At 43.1% G+C, this 17,769-nt stretch overlaps 1 pseudogene; it reads right to left on the reverse strand.

Annotated features, from left to right (window-relative positions):
* The window catches only part of LOC124973147 (26S proteasome non-ATPase regulatory subunit 4-like), a 74,607-nt pseudogene that overhangs the window by 8,259 nt on the left and 48,579 nt on the right, over nt 1–17,769 (reverse strand).

A 17,769-nucleotide genomic window follows, 5' to 3' on the forward strand; every position in this document is an offset into this window, starting at 1 on the left:
CTACACTAACTGCCTGTCCCCAATTCTGGCTTCATTTTTCCCTTTTGCTTTAGGAACTCCTTACTGCTTTAAGGACAGGGAGTGAGTGATGACCACTCTGGCTGCTTCAAACTGGAAGGGGGCAGTGTGGGGCAAGCAGTTTGGAGTTCCCTTTTAAAAATCAGGTCAATCAAGGGGTCCAAGGTAGAAGTTTGTTGGGGAAGAGCAGGTTGTAAAGGCATCTGGGGGTGGGTGCTTCTATGTGAGAAGAACAAAAGACATGAGTACTGAAATGAGATTAATACAAAATAAATGTTGCAGAATCTGGAACATGTCCATGAATATCATGAAGATGACAGAAGTCAATAATCCCTCACCAGGAGGTAGAAGAACTGACAAATTGTTCCCATAATAAGGCCTAGCAAAGGCTGGAAAGGAACCTTGTGTGGGAACCTTGACACTGTCCAAGTTATCAGGAATGTAAATACAACATGTAACCTTTAATGTCATTGATGTCCCCAGAAAATATAGCTAAGCTACTTGATGTCATCTGATTTTTGTAAAATATTATTTTATTGGTATAATCTGTGTTTAGTAGAGATCTCTATATTTCTGTTATTTAGGGCTAGATAATCATACTAGCAAGCATAGATTGAGCCTACCTGTGTAGCTTAGGAAGGTCTGTAGGCCTTAAATTGACTAAAAATTTCTGACTCTGGCTGTTTCTCTTGATAATTATTAGGCACATTCATCTAAGAATCTCTCTTTTGTAGCTTCCAGTCTTTACTTATTCTAGCATGTGAACAAAAGTGTATTATTTAATTTGCATTTAACTATTGCTTCTTTTAGACTCTGTAACGTAGTACAATACTCTAACAGTTGTTGTTTAACCATAATTGTTTAAACCCTAATTTTCAAGAGTAATTATTCTAAAGAAGAAAACAGACATGATGTTAAGAGTAAATTAGTGTTCCTAAGAAATCCTTGTCATTTTAACATATAGATTGAACTTTGGTTTATATCAATACATTAGTATTTGACCTCAGGAAATATCTTAAGTAGCTTTAACTGATTGTTTCACATACATGTAACCAACTTAGTTACACACTTGTTGAAATTTGCCCTTTACTTACACATAGATTGTCTTAGCACTTGCTTAGACCCTCATGTTTACCACATAAGCATTTTCTTGCCCAGAAACACTTTGTTGTTTATAGTACTCTAATGGAAACACAATTAAAACTTTTGGAACTCTTTGTATATAGAATTGTACCTATAAGGACTTAACTCTTAGTTACATTGTGTTTAGTGATAACACAAAACAATCTTTAAACCCTTTTTATCCACCAATCTTTGAAAACACCAATAACGTTTAAGTATGTTACCCCCTGGAATTTAAGGAGTTAAGAGTACTGGATATTATTTAATAATTAGCATTTTAACTTTGCAAATTAATCAGATGTCTCTAACAAACCCATTTGAGTAATCTTATATATGTTAAGTCTAATTTACTTATTTTACTGTAAAACCAAGATACTAGACAAGAGTATTGAACAGTATTTGCTGACTCTTTACTGTTGAAGAAAAGTCCTAGAATCAATTGATATTAGGCATTTATAAACATTAATATTATATTAGTTTGACCACCTATAGACTTGTGAGTTAATTTCAAAGACATTTTACTCTTATTAGTTTACCCAATTAAATTGAACCTTTTTTTTTTTTTTTTTTTTTTTGCAGTGCGGGGGATCAAACCCAGGGTCTCATGCTTGCAAGGCAAGCACTCTACCAACTGAGCTATCTCCACAGTCCAAATTGAACCTTTTTAAATCACGTGAATTTAAAATATGTGGATCCATTTTTTAAATTTTAATTTTATGTGCACTTATTATTGATACCGCTCTTTACCGGTGACGAGTCCTGCTTCCTCAGGTGTTGAAGTATAATGCCAGAGAAGCACGCTGAGGCAAATGTAGAGTGGAAAATGCAGCTTTATTAAATAAAAGTAAAAGCAGACTTCTCCAGGTAGAAGAAGGGGACCCAAAGGCAGAATCCATGGGATGAGCAAATCTTGTCCTTTTTATGGGTTTTAATCTCCCATTCTTTCTCCCTTATCTCTTCCCTTCCTGCCTACAGGATTAGGCCTGTTTTTGCAGGTGAGATGTAAAAAGTGAAAAGCGGATGGGGCAGGGGGAGGGTCAAAGTGATTCAGACAGGCAAGGGCCCAGGGGGCATTAATCAGCACCTTCCTGCCTGTAGTCTCTGACAAGGGCAGGTAAATTTGGTTATCAATGGGTTCTGCAGGTCTGTGACATTCCATTCTCCCATGGCAGTCTCCAACTTCCAGAGGCAGATGGCTTTATGGCCTCCATTTTCTTGATCTGACCTGATTTCCTATTTCTACACTAACTGCCTGTCACCAATTCTGGCTTCATTTCCCCCTCTAATCTTAGGAACTCCATGATGCTGGGGAAGGGGGACGATGACTGCTCTGACTTCTTTGAGCTGGAAGTGGGTGGTGTGGGGCAAGCAGCTTGGAGTTCCTTTTTAGAAATCAGGTCTATTGAGGGGTCCACGGTAAAAGTCTGGTTGAGGAGTATTGGGCTGGAGGGTCATTTGAGAGATGGGTGGTCTATAAGAGAAACAACAAGTCATGAGTACTGGGATAAGATTAATGCAACAGTAAATGCCACAGCATACAAACACGCCAATGAGTATGATGATGATTATAGAGACTAATAATGTTTTCCACCAGGAGGTACCAGAGAACCAGGAGCTAAGAATTTGTTCCCATGATGAGTCTGGGGAGGACATGGCCTCTATCTGAGAATGTAAATATTTAAGGATGTCAGTTACATTGGTAGAGTTGTCAGGGATGTAAACACAGCATTCAGTTCTAACAATGGCACAAGAACTGCCTTGGGCTGCAGTGAGGATATCTAAAGCCATTCGGTTTTGTAAGACAGCTTTCCTCATGAGTGTCACTTCTGTGTTAAGGAGAGAAATGCTTTCTTCAACGTCATGGAGAGCGGTTTGGGTATAATTGTTTAGGGTCTCCACATGCCACATTACACTTTCTAATCCAATTTGTGGGATAAACATTGAAGCTAAATGATCATACCAACAAAAAACAGATCATCCCCATCTATGTTTGAGATTGGGGAGATTTGCTGGTTGTTCTATACTTGGGGTCCATCTCCCTTGCATCCAGGGGTACCCGATAGTACATCTTCCTATCCAGCCTGGGGGAAGCCAGGGCCATAAGTTAGTTCCACATATCCATTGTGTTCCATTGGGTGCTAACCAACTAATTTCAGGTCTAGAGAGCCAATTAGTTCCAAACCAATCATTGGATTGTAAAATTGCAATTTGTTGGCATTGTGACTCTGGGGTCCATCCTAATTCTAGAGTACTATTAGGCTGTATATCATAAGTATGGTTATGCTGTTTCCAACAGATTGGGGCCTTTTGGTTTAGATGCCCAATGGTGGATGTGAGCCATAAATTTCCATCCCAAACCTGATAAAAACCATCTTTGTATCTGTGACATATTGGTGGTGGTGGTGGAGAGTTAAAAGTAAATGGGCCTGCATGTGACTTAACAGCAGTAGAAATTTGAACATTGGTCTGCTCTAAAGTGAAATCCTTTTTATGACCTGGTAGTGATAGAGTTTCATTGATAGGCCATAAGCTAACATTGTCACGAGTAGCAGTTTGTAAGGAGGGTCTTTCCTTCTTTTGTTCTAATATTAAGGACTGTAAATTTGTCCAGTCATCTCCCTGTAGAGGAGATATCCATCAAGGTAGTCCAGAGGTGCTGGAAAGGGGTAATAGTCCACATATCCAGCAATTATCTTTCTGTAATTTAGTGACATATTGCTGGGCGCAATTTAGGAAAGAATTAGTTTCAGTGGACCTGCCTACAATAATAAAGAAAGAGAAAAAGAAAAGTTTACATATCACCATTGTCTCTGCAGAAGAGATATTTTAGGTCTTCTATTGGAGTGCAGGAGTATCATTCCTCAGTTCCTTGGGAGGAAGTTTCTTTGAGAGTCGACTCAGGATGACAGGCTTTAACTCAAGAGTGGTGAATCCAGTTCTCTTGTCCCAGCACTTTTAGTGCAGAGGGGGTAGATGAGATTACAGGAAAAGGTCCTTTCCAAATAGGGTCTAAATTTGGAGAACTTGAAGATACTGTTTTTATCATGACTAGATCTCCAGGCTCATACAGAGATGGAGAAGTGATTGCCTTTGATATGTGATATTTACAGATTTCAGTTTAAAATTTGGCCAACTTTGTGATATGAGCCACTAAATCTGCAGTTTCCTGATCTTTAAGGATATCATTTCTTAGGAATGGCCTCCCATATAGCAGCTCAAATGGGCTGAGCCCTAATGTTTTGGGGGTATTCCTGATTCTGAGTAGGGCTAGAGGAAGCATTTTAGGCCATGGGTAGTGAGTTTCTTGAGTGAGTTTTCTTAGGTGCCTCTTTAGGATGTCATTAGTCTTTTCTACCTTTCCTGAGGACTGGGGCCTCCATGCACAGTGGAGATGGTACTTTATGCCTAGGAATTTGGATATTCCCTGAGTGACAGCAGCCTTGAAAGCAGCTCCATTGTCACTTTGGAGGCTGCAGGGCAGCCCAAATTGAGGAATTATTTCCTGTAATAAGGCTTTGATTACTTCTCCTGCCTGTTCAGTTCTGGAGGGATAGGCCTCAGTCCAACCTGTAAAGGTATCTACCACAACCAATAAATATTGAAATCCATTACTCTTTGGCATGTGAGTAAAATCAAGTTGCCAGTCTTCTCCAGGGAATTGTCCTGTCCTTTGTAGCCTTGGGGACTTTTTGGCAGAGTTAAGTGGGTTATTCCTTTGGCACTTCTCACAGGCTTTGATTAATTGTTGGATTGTTTTTGAAATATGCTTCCCTTCAAATATCTCTTGAGTTAATTTGAGAGTGTTTTCTTCTCCCAGATGGAAGGATTGATGTAGGGTGTGTAAAATCTTACACTGGGAATTAGCAGGTAAGTAAAGTTGGTTATATTCCATCTGAATCCACCCAGAAGGCAAGAGGTTACTTCCTCTAGATAAAGCCTGCTGTGTTTCTTATGGGTGTATTGGGGCCTTATCTCTGGGAGAGGACTTGTCCATATCAGAGGGGCTAAGGTTGTCATTTGTTGTAAAGTCCCCTTAGCAGCTTCTTTGGCTTGCTGATCTCCTCATCTATTTCCTTCTGTTATTTCATCTAATCCTTTTTGATGTCCAGGGCAGTGGATTACTGCTACCTCTTTGGGTAAATGAACAGCTTCTAATAGTTTTAAGATCTGTATATAGTTTTTTATAGCTGTTCCCTCAGTTGTTTGAAATTCTCTTTCTTTCCAAATTGCTGCAAGTGCATGCAGGATTAGGTAGGCATATTTAGAGTCAGCATAAATATTAATTCTCTGTTTTTTCCCTAATTCCAGGGCTCTTGTTAGGGCTATCAATTCTGCAAGTTGTGCGCTTGTGTCTGGGGGCAAAGATTGAGCTTCTAAAGTGTCATGTAGGGTCACCACAGCATATCCAGCTTTGCATTCTCCTTGTTCCACAAAGGAACTTCCATCAGTGAACATGGTGAGGTCTGGATTAGACAGGGGAAGGTTTTGAAAGTCTTCTTGGGTTGAGTAATTCATAGCTAGGACCTGTTGGCAGTCATGTTCAGGACTTTCCTCTGATGTTTCTGGTAGGAAAGTAGCTGGATTTAACGTAGAACAAGTCCTTATCTGAGTTATGGGTCCTTCCAGAAGTAAAGCCTGATATTTTAGAAGATGACTGTCTGAAAGCCATAGTCCTCCTTTCAAGTTTAAAATTCCTGAGAGATCATGGGAAGTGTAGACAATAAGGTCTCTTCCCAGGGTGATTTTGATTGCCTCAGGGACCAGTAGGGCTACAGCTGCAATTACTCGTAAACAATGGGGCCATCCCTGAGATACCATATCAAGTTCCTTGCTGAGATAGGCTACTGGTTGTTGAATAGGTCCATTCTTTTGTGTTACCACTCCTAGGGCTATTCCCCCTCTTTCAGTGACAAACAAGTTAAATTTCTCTTCAGTAGTTAAACTAAGGGCAGGGGCTTGGAGTAGGGCCCCTTTTAATGTCTTAAAGGCTTTAATATGTTCTGGTTCCCATATTAGGTTGGTTGCTCCTTATTTTAAAGTTTCTTTCAGAAGACTGTAAAGAGTCTTAGCTAATTCCCCATACCCAGGAATCCAAAGTCTGCAGTATCCAGTTATTCCTAGGAAGCCTCTGAGTTGCCTTGGGTCTGAGGCAGAGGATATTGTCCTATGGGTGTTATTCTTTCCTGTCCTACTTTGCAGATTCCTTGAGATAGTTGTAATCCTAAGTATGGAACTGTTGCTGACATAATTAAGCTTTCCTGTTTGAGACTTTATAACCCTGATTGGCTAAGAAGTTTAAGAGTTCTGTAGTAGTTTTTTACATTCCTCCTGGGTGAAGGCACAAAACAGGATGTCATCCACATATTGGAGAACAATTGCAGATGTTTTATCTCTGAATTCTGCTAAGTCCTTAGCCACAGTTTGTCCAAATAGGTGGGGGCTATCTCTAAATCCTTGGGGCAGTACTGTTCAGGTCAATTGAGATCCACTATCTGGTTCCTCAAAGGCAAACAGATACTGAGACTGAGAGTCCAGAGGTATGCAAAAGAAGGCATCTTTTAAATCTAACACAGTAAACCAAGCAGCAGTTGCTGGAATCTCAGATAGCAGAGTATATGGATTAGGAACTACTGGGTGGAGGGGAACAACTGCTTCATTAATTATTCTGAGGTCTTGGACTAAACGCCATTCCCCATTTGATTTTTGAACTCCCAAAATCGGTATATTGCATGGGCTGTTACAAGGTACTAAAAGTTTCTGCTGTTTGAGGTTCCAGATGATCTTTAATAAGCCCTTTTTTGCTTCTGGGCGTAGTGGGTATTGTCTCTGATGTGGAAAGACAGAGGGATTCCTTTAAGACTATTTTAATTGGGATTGCGCTTTTTGCCTGTCCAATCATGCCTTCAGTGGCCCATACTTCAGGGTTTATATCACATTCTAGTAGAGGTAAACACAATGATCCTTGTGGTCCCAAATTCATTGTAATGGAAGTCTGAAGTTTTGAAAGTAAGTTCCTTTCCCAGTAAAGGGGTAGGGCATTCTGGGACTATCAGGAATGCATGAGAAAACATCATCCCATCCCACTCACAACTCAGTGGGGAAGTAAACTTTCTGGTAATAGGCTGTCCAGACACCCCTTGCACCATTATAGGATTAGAGGAAAGAGGCCCAGGATAAGAGGTGAGCACTGAAAAACTGGTGCCAGTATCTAAGAGGAAGTTGACCTCTTGGCTCCCTATGGAGAAGCATACCTGGGGATCATGCATAGTGATAGGAGTTACAGGAGCCATTAGAATTGGCTCCAGGCCCTGTCAGACCTGTGTGGAAGAGTCTGGCCTCAAGGACCTATGCCCCTGAGGACAGTCACTTTTCCAATGATTGCCTTGACACTTGGGGCAGGGCTCCAGCAATGGCCTTTTGGCTTGGGGACATTCCCATTTGAAATGTCCCTCCTCTCCACAATGGAAACAAATCCCTTTTGTGTCCTGAGGTACATTCCATTTTCCTCCTTTATCACCTGGGAAACTAACTCCTCTTAGGACTAAGACCAGTGCTTCAGTCTTTTTCTTGTCTCTACGCTCTTTGTCCTTCTTTTCCTCTACATCTCAATTCTAAAAAATGGAAATTGCAAGTTGGAGGATATCATCTAAGGATTGATCAGGGCCATATGCCAATTTCTGTAATTTCCTCCGAATGTCTGGGGCCGGCTGAATGATAAATTTGTCCTTTAAATGTCAATGGCCCTCTGTGGATTCAGGATCCAAGGTGGTGTGTTTTCTCATTGCCTCCCTGAGTTTCTCCATAAAAATAGCTGGGCTTTCCTCAGGACCTTGTATAATTTCAGAAACCTTGGAATAGTTAATGGGCTTCTGTTTGATTCTTCTAAGGGCCTCAAGGACTAACATTTGGAAGTGTCTAATTTTCCAAGCATCCTGTTCATCATTTGGATCCCAGTCGGGGTCATTTCTGGGAACTGCCTGTGCTCCTGATGGATAGTTGGGTTTAGATCTAGTTTGGTCTCCTGGGGCATGAGCAAGTTGTAGGTCATCCCCAAATTGTTCAGCTGCTTTTATGGTGTCTTCCTTTTCATTGGAGGTTAAAGTCTGGTTAAGTAACAGGATAATATCTTTCCAGGTGAGGTCAAACACCTGGCATAGGTTTTGAAACAGTTCAATATATTTTTCTGGATCTTCTGAAAATTTCCCTAGGTCTGTTTTTATCTGTCTTAGGTCTTGGAGGGAGAAAGCATTGTATACTTTAATTGCTCCAAATTCTCCTCCTGGCATCTCCTGGAGAGGTAGTATATTTGATCTGTCCACTGGGGCAGATGGAGAAGGACCAGGGTATGGAGGACAGGAGGCCTGCTGATGGACATTAGCAGAAAATTCCTTTCCCTCAGTAGGTGACTCTTTAAGGTTTTTTTCCTTTACAGTATGTCAGGGACCAAGAAGTTCTCATTCTGAGAACATTCTGACCTCTACAATAAGCAGCAGCACCCCTCCCCCACTCCCAGCTGATAATTCTGACAGTATGGCGCCTATGGCGCCATCCCTGCTTCTCTTCCGGGACTTCACCTTCCCGCCGGCACGAACTTCACCTTCCCGCCAGCGTGAACTTGCACCCTATCAGGAGCCCAATAGAAGAACACAGCCAACCAGCCTGCACCTTGTCATACCACTCATTCCCTCAGCATAAATACCCATGAGAACATTAAAAATTTGCAGCTTGATCAGAATTCCTGTCTTGCTGTCACTCCCTGTGTCTCTTGTCCCTTTCATTCCTTTTCTCTTAGGTTCGCCGTCCTGCATTGATGTCCCACGGGCCAGGGACAGTTGGCGCCCAACGTGGTTGATTGGAAACTTTGTGTGAGAAGCGAACGCCACCCTCCGGGGAAGCATTGGCCAAGCGGGATTCGGGATCACCTCAGCAAATGCGACCGGAAGTCAGATCCAGGAGGAGAGTAAGGACAGCGCAAGGTGAGTGACACACCATGGGACAAGCAGTTTCGTTACATGATTTGTTTCTTACGGGTTTCAAGGAGGCCCTCAAGACTCGGGGAGTGCATGTTAAGAAAAAGGATTTATTCATACATAGAGGATTTGTGTCCTTGGTTTCCTCTTGAGGGGTCGATTGATGGTAAAAGGTGACTCAGAGTAGAAGACTGCCTCAAAGATTATTATGAGACTTTTGGTCCTCAAAAGGTGCCTGTCACTGACTTTTCTTATTGGAATTTAATTAATGAGATTCTTAAAAGTTCAACCTTTGACAGTGGTACTTTAAAACTTGTAAAAATTGGGGAGCAGGCAATGCAATCCACATCCCGCCCCCCCTTGGCATGCCCTTCGGTTAGTATTCAAATGCCCCCTACTCAGCCTTCTCAGGACCCTGGGACCCTTCCAGACCCCAGGAACCTCCCAGATCCCACCTAACCAAAGGAGTCCCCTAAAAATCCCCTAAGATTTATCTGGTTTTAAATCCCCATGATAAGTTGACCCCAGAGGATGAGGCTACCCTGGAGGAGGCAGCGGCTCGATACCATTCTCCAAACCTGCCACCTCTTAAAAATCCACCTCCCTCTTATATATCCCCTGCCTTTTGTGCTCCAGCCCTTCAGGGACCTACTGCCCCCCCAGACATTTCTTTCCCGCTTCCCTTGCCTAATCTAACCCCTTTACGTGAGTCTCTCCAACATAGGCGGGAACAAATCCAACTTTTAAAAGAACTAAAACCCTTGATGCCGGAACTTCGCTCACTGACCTTGGGCACGGAGTTAACACAAACTGGCCCAAAACCCCTTAATACTCGTAAGGTGAAGCCACGTGGTCAGCCTGTTTTTGCCTTTACAGTCACTCGCAGTCAAGCAGATCAGAACCCCCAAACTGAGGCAGAGAATTTAAAAGGAAGTCAGGAAGAGGAATCAGGGGAGGAACAAGACGTAGAACCAGAGAGAGAACAAGAGGAGGACCAGGAATCAGGGGATGAGGAGGAGCCCACTTCTGGACAGAGTGGAGCCCTTGGTTCTTATAAAGGCTGAGCCTCCGCATTCTTGAAAAACTTAAAAAGGCATGTATGCAGTATGGCCCCACTGCACCTTAAACACTGGCCTTGCTAGAGAACCATAGTACACAATGGCTCACCCCTAATGATTAGAAATTTTTGGCCCGAGCCACCCTCAGTGCAGGTGACTTCCTGTTGTGGAACACAGACTTTAGGGAATAGTGTCGGGAAACTGCTCAAAAAAATTCAACCAAGGCTTCCTCTAAATCCTGGACCTATGTTAAACTAGTGGGTAATGTGCCATTTGATACTAACCCTAAACAGGCGCGCTTCCTTACTGGGCTCGTAGCACAGGTTCAAACTGCTGGTTTGCATGCTTGGTGATGGCTCCCTCAAAAGGGCTCGGCCACCACCTCCCTAGCAAAAGTTCATCAGGGTCCTGACGAGCCTTAAAGTGACTTTGTTGCCCGACTTAGTCTAACTGTGGAGCACTTACTTGGACCAAGTGAAAACGAGAGCTCCTTTGTAAAATATCTTGCCTTTGAAAATGCCAACCCAATATGTCAAGATGTTCTTCGGCCACACAAAGATAAAGGGGACCCTTTCTGACTTCATTAGGCTGTGTGCCGGGGTAGGAACAGCCCATGCCATGGGTCTCGCCATTGGCGCCGCCTTCACCGAGGCCCTTCACAACCCTGGCCCACGTACTTGCTTTACTTGCAAACAACCTGGCCATTTTGCACAGGGACTGCCCAACAGAGAGACTGGATCAAGGACCCATATCTCCTCAAACAAGGACTAAACCACCTCCACTCACCCTTTGCCCTAAATGTGGTAAAGGTCGCCACTGGGCCAAGGAGTGTAGACCCAATACCAATGCCCTTGGACAGTCTATTCCATCTAATTTCTCAGGAAACTCCTCTCGGGGCCAGCCCCTGGCCCCGACCACCCCCAGAACAAACCCAGCGGCAATAAGGTTTGTTCCCTCTCAGACTCCCAACCCAATCCAAGCCCCCTGTCCTTCTCCACAATCACCTCCCTCCAACGCGCTACCCCAGGCAGCGCAGGATTGGACCTCTGTGCCTCCACCAATACAATATTAGACTCTATGCAAGGACCCCAAATAATACCCACTGGGGTTGTAGGCCCCCCTCCACCTCATATGTGTGCTCTTATTCTTGTGAGAGCTTCTACCACCTTACAAGGTGTTCAGGTCTTCCCTGGCATCATTGATAATGATTACACTGGAGAAATTAAAATACTGGCCACAGCTATTAACGGAATAGCGGCCATCCCTGCAGGAACAAGAATTGCACAATTAATACTCCTTCCCCTCAATTCAGGAAACACTCCCACCACCCCAAATTCACCATGAAACACAGCCTCTTTAGGTTCCTCTGATGTGTATTGGGTCCAACCTATCTCCTACAAAAGACCCACTCTTACCTTATTTATTGAAGGAAAGAAATTCCAAGGGATCCTAGATACTGGTGTGGACACCACAGTTATTTCTCAAAAATATTGGCCATCAGAATGGCCACTCACCTCATCACTAACTGACCTTAAAGGAATAGGGCAATCAAAAAGCACCTTAGTTAGCTCCAGGGTGCTCAATTGGACTGACACAAAAGAAAACACAGGAAATAAAGGAACTGTTACCCCCTTCGTTGTTCCTGATCTCCCTGTCAACCTTTGGGAATGAGACATTCTAAGCCAAATGAAAGTTATTCTTGCTAGTCCTGACTCTTTAGTCACTCATCAAATGCTTCGTATGGGCTTTATCCCTGGTACAGGCCTTGGGAGGCTAGGACAAGGACAGGTTGAGCCTGTACAGCCCATTCAAAAAACAGACAAATTTGGACTTGAGTATTTGGATTTTTAGTGTCGGTCCCTGACCCTCCTGTACCCCATGCAGACAAAATTATTTGGGAAACTCAAACTCCTGTGTGGGTGGATCAGTGGCCCCTTACCCAAGAAAAAGTAGAGGCTGCCTCCATGTTACTACAGAACAGTTGACAGCTGGCCATGTGGAACCCTCAACCTCACCGTGGAACACTCCTACTTTTGTTATTAAGAAGAAATCAGGCAAATGGCACCTTTTACAGGATTTGCACGCTATCAATAAGGTTATGCACCCAATGGGGGCACTACAGCCAGGCATCCCTACACCGGTAGCTATTCCTAGGGACTATTATAAAATGGTCATCGACTTAAAAGATTACTTTTTTACTATTCCTTTACATCCTGAGGACAGACCCTATTTTGCTTACAGCCTCCCCTGCATCAATTTACAGGGCCCTATGCAAAGATTTCAATGGAAGGTCCTTCCCCAGGGTATGGCTAACAGCCCTAGTCTTTGCCAAACATATGTTGCTCAAGCAGTAGACCCTGTGAGTGAGTGGTGGCCACAAGTTTATTTATTACATTATATGTATGATTTGTTAATCACTGCACCTAATACCTATGATCTTAACAATTGTTATTTGGATCTCTATAAGGCCCTCACTGCCTTGGGACTTCAGATAGCCCCTGATAAGGTTCAGACACAGGACCTCTACACCTACTTGGGCCTCAAACTTCAATCTAATCAAATTCAAATCCCTAATATACAATTGCGTGTGGACCATCTACACACTCTTAACGATTTCCAAAAATAACTAAAGGATATCCAATGGCTAAGACCATATTTAAAACTACCCACCTATGAGCTTTTGCCTCTTAATGATATTTTAAGGGAAGATTCTGACCCTTCTTCTCCTCAAGAGCTTAATCCTGAGGCACGGCAAGCATTAATTCAAGTCACAGAAGCCATTGCTCAACAATTTGTTACACAAATATCTTATAACCTTCCTTTGGTTTTGGTTATATTACACACCCCTCATACACCCACGGGACTATTCTGGCAGTGGGATCCATATTTTGAAAATAAAGGTTGCCCTTTGCTTTGGGTTCATTTGCCCGACACATCCTCTAAAGTTATTGCTGTCTATCCTGCTCAGGTAGCTTCCTTTATATCCAGACAATTGATTTCTGATGTACAGATACTCTCAAGCACCATACAAGATCTTCAAGATCAGGTGGATTCCTTAGCAGAAGTGGTCCTACAAAATAGGAGAGGTTTAGACCTTCTAACTGCTGAACAGGGAGGCATTTGTCTGGCTTTGCAGGAAAAATGCTGTTTCTATACCAACAAGTCAGGAATTGTTAAGGACAAGATCAAACAGCTGCAGGAAGACTTAGAAAAATGCCAATGAGCACTGGCTGATAATCCACTATGGACTGAATTCAGTGAACTCCTTCCATGTCTCCTTCCCTTTTAGGTCCCCTCCTCTGCTTGCTGCTCATTGTATCTATAGGTCCTTTGATATTCAACAAGATCATGGCTTTTCTTAGAGCTGAAATTGAGGCTATACAGGCGAAACCTATTCAGGTTCATTACCATTGACTGGAGATGATGGATCGTGATGGTGCAACATCTGATCAATATTAGATCTTAATAAACCATCACCCCTGTGAGCTGAACTGGACAGCCAATGACGGGTAAGATTCATGAGAGCTCATACCAACCTAAGACAGGAAATGAGGGCTAGTGCCTCATTATCCAATGACGGGTAAGGATGTTGCTCTGCCACAGACAACCTAAGACAGGCGCAGTTCCCAGAGGGATTGTCACTCCAGCTCTGTACCTGTTCGGGCAAGCCACGCCCCTGCCTCACCACATAGCCTCTATTACTCCCTTAAAATATGGCTATGGAAATATGGTCAATAATTTTATATAAGAAAGGGGGAAATGTCAGGAACCAAGAAGTTCTCATTCTGAGAACATTCTGACCTTTACAATAAGCAGCAGCACCCCTCCCCCACTCCTGGCTGATAATCCTGACAGTATGGCGCCTATGGCGCCATCCCTGCTTCTCTTCCGGGACTTCAACTTCCCGCCGGCATGAACATCACCTTCCCGCCATCGTGAACTTGCACCCTATCAGGAGCCCAATAGAAGAACACAGCCAACCAGCCTGCACCTCATCATACCCCTCATTCCCTCAGCATAAGTACCTGTGAGAACAATACAAATTTGCAGCTTGATCAGAATTCCTGTCTTGCTGCCACTCCCTGTGTCTCTTGTCCCTTTCATTCCTTCTCTCTTAGGTTCGCTGTCCTGCGTTGATGTCCCGCGGACAGGGACAACAGTAGTGGTTATGGCTGAGTCTATTTTACATTGTTGGCATAATTTGCACTCTTCCCTTAGAATAAAGAAGATCTGAACATAAGGTACCTCACACCATTTTCCTTCCCTTTTGCAAAATCTATCAAGCTGTACAATTGTATTAAAATTTATACTTCCCTCTGGCAGCCAGGATTCTCCATCAGAGAGTTTGTATTGAGACCAGGCCTGGAGGCAGAAGAAAATGAGGCTCTTTTTCTTGAGTGTCTGTGGGTCAAATTTGCCCCAGTTTTTCAGTATGCAGGCTACTGGTGAACCTGGCAATACTGTTGAGAGTGAAGCTCCCATCTAAGTGGAAGAAAAGAAAAATAGACCTACGGCGACTGTGCCAGAGACCATTTTGAGGGACGTCTCCCTAAGTTTGAGCTTCAATCTGGTCCAGAAAACCCATCTATAACTACTTGGCTTTGCCAAAGTGATTTCCGACCTTCTTTGGCAAAGTGCTAGGGTTCTAGTTTGCCCTGTGCTAGAGAACCTTGGAGGATTCAGACTTAAGGGCATTACTGCTTTCCTCCCTGCCACTATAAATTCCTAATTAAGAGGGACCCACAACAAAAGAAGAATTGCACATCTTCTTGCCTATTTTGTAGACTAAAGGAATCTCCAAAGGGTGAGGGGGACACTATTGATTGTTGAACATATAATACCCTGTTCTCTGAGGGATTCAAGGGAGGGGTTGAATTAAAATATACATCTCCTCGCATCTGAGAACACACTGAGCACAGGAAAACTTTAAACAAACTAGCAAAGGCTAAATATGCAAACAAAGATAACCTGAGCATTTTCCTACTGATTTTCCTATGTCTTTCTCTTAATCCTACTATCTGAATGCTTAATGTCTGATCAGCAAGCAAAGGGGAAACATCCAGGAGGGAGTGGATGTGTGTGGTGTGCTGCATGGCCCATATGGAGGCAAATGTAATTGGTGCTTTCCCTCAGTGCCATTTGTCTACTGATCACTCTGGATACCCCTTAGGGCGGTCAGGAGGGGGAATCTGGAGAAGGAACCTTTGGGCTCCACCTGAGAGTAGCCCGGGCCGAGAACCTCTCAGTTGTTCCACCCCTTCCCCTGCCTCCATGCATCCTGGGCAGTTCAGGACTAGGGACACTATGTACTCACTGCAATTGTGCTCCGGGCCTGGGCAGAAAAGTAGGAAATGGCTTCAGCAGAGCCCGAGCATACCTGCAGAGCAGAGGATTGGAAACTTGTCTGGGTGGGGAAACCTCTCACCTGAGTCTTAAGAATGGCGACTGCACTAACTGCGTTTACGTAGCCGACTGGTGCCCATTTTGCCCTCCAGAAGGAAAGAGACAGAAAGATGCACCTCAGACAGATTGGGGTGCATGAAGAGAAAAGCTCACTTACCTCAGCGTAGATCTCGGTGGGACCTCCAAATCTGATACCGCTCTTTACCGGTGATGAGTCCTGCTTCCTCAGGTGTTGAAGTATAATGCCAGAGAAGCACGCTGAGGCAAATGTAGAGTGGAAAATGCAGCTTTATTAAAGAAAAGTAAAAGCAGACTTCTCCCAGGTGAAGAAGGGGACCCAAAGGCGGAATCCATGGGATGAGCAAATCTTGTCCTTTTTATGGGTTTTATTCTCCCATTCTTTCTCCCTTATCTCTTCCCTTCCTGCCTACAGGATTAGGCCTGTTTTTGCAGGTGAGATGTAAAAAGTGAAAAGCGGATGGGGCAGGGGGAGGGTCAAAGTGATTCAGACAGGCAAGGGCAAAGGAGGCATTAATCAGCACCTTCCTGCCTGTAGTCTCTGACAAGGGCAGGTAAATTTGGTTATCAATGGGTTCTGCAGGTCTGTGACATTCCATTCTCCCATGGCAGTCTCCAACTTCCAGAGGCAGATGGCTTTATGGCCTCCATTTTCTTGATCTGACCTGATTTCCTATTTCTACACTAACTGTCCTGTCCCCAATTCTGGCTTCATTATTCATGTCAATTTTGTCTGGTATATACATAGACAATATGACATTAGACAAAAACAGATACACATAACACAAAAGGCCTTGTATCATTTATCTCTATTGCAATGTAACAGATGTTCAAAAATAACTCGAGTTGAATAAAAATAGAACTGATTAGAAAATCATTAACCTAGGTATGTAGGATCAAAATTGTGAGCTCAAAACATATTGCATTTAAGAAAAACAAAATAAAAAAGAATTGTAGAAGAAAAAATGATAATAACCATTAATTATATCATAAAAGATAGAGGAAGAGGAAGTCAGAGAGAAGGGGTGAGGAGAAGGAGTGGGAGAGAGAAAATGATTTATTTCCTTCTTTGCTAGGGATTTGTTTTAAAGTTCACAGGGCACATAAGCCACTTGATCTAAATACTGAGGTGGGCCCTGTGCCTAAACAGCTGATGAAGCATAGATTCCTTCTCCCTGTAAACATTCAGCATTTAACTGTACTCCTGCCTTATTATTCCTTTCAGCTTGTTGTTCACATTTATCATAGAACTCTGCTCTTCCATAGGAGGCACTCACCAGAGCCCAATATCATAAGACACAAATCTTTCCAGCCCTTGGGAGTGTTAAGATCTAGACTAAAATTCTCTATTAACTGTGTAGCAAAGGGGGAATGAACACCATCTTCTTGAACTGCCTTCCTAATAGTAGTAACTGTCTTTTGTTCAGGAGGATACCAATGCAAAAGTCGCTGTGCTGTTCTATTGAGATTTACTGGAAATTCTTGTAAGGGAGTTCCCCAATTATGATCCCTAGTTTGACATAAATCATTAAAATGTGAATCCCCCAAGGATTATTATTTGAATATGCTGGAGGAGCAGAAACAGATTCTTCAGCTACCCACGTGGTTCCTTACTGTCATTTGATGGCAATGTAAAACTCTGGCCACAAGATGGCAATACAGGATAAAACTGACTAGGCCTTGGCTGTGGTTGATCATAGTCCTCCTTATCTCTAAATTCCTGTGGTTTTTCTAACTCTTATTTTTGACTTTTTTGTACTGGTGCCTGTTGATCAGCATTTATAGTTTCATCTTTCTTTTAACAATTCCCACGCTCTACTTGAGCAGCCAGAATATCTTGTAAGCCTAAGTGTGTTTCCACAGGAATCCCCATAAGACATGCTAAAAGAGCATTAACAATTGGATAAAAAGTGAGAGAGTAGGTTTTACCATCCTATATCTCCTTCCTATGGGATAAATGTATAACTCTCTCCCATGACCCAGTATCCCATATTCTATCTAATGCCACCCATGGGGTGAATTTATAACACTGTCCCAAATATTTATAGCCTCCTTTTCTGAGGCTTTTACTTGCCTACTCCTTAACAGCACTTGTAAATATCACACCTGGGGAACTCTAACCAAAGGCGGTAGACTCCCCATAAGAAGGTCACTCACCGAGCAGCTCTGTGGGTATCATC

The sequence above is a fragment of the Sciurus carolinensis genome, assembly GCF_902686445.1.
Source record: "Sciurus carolinensis chromosome 14 unlocalized genomic scaffold, mSciCar1.2 SUPER_6_x, whole genome shotgun sequence".
NCBI lineage: Eukaryota > Metazoa > Chordata > Mammalia > Rodentia > Sciuridae > Sciurus > Sciurus carolinensis.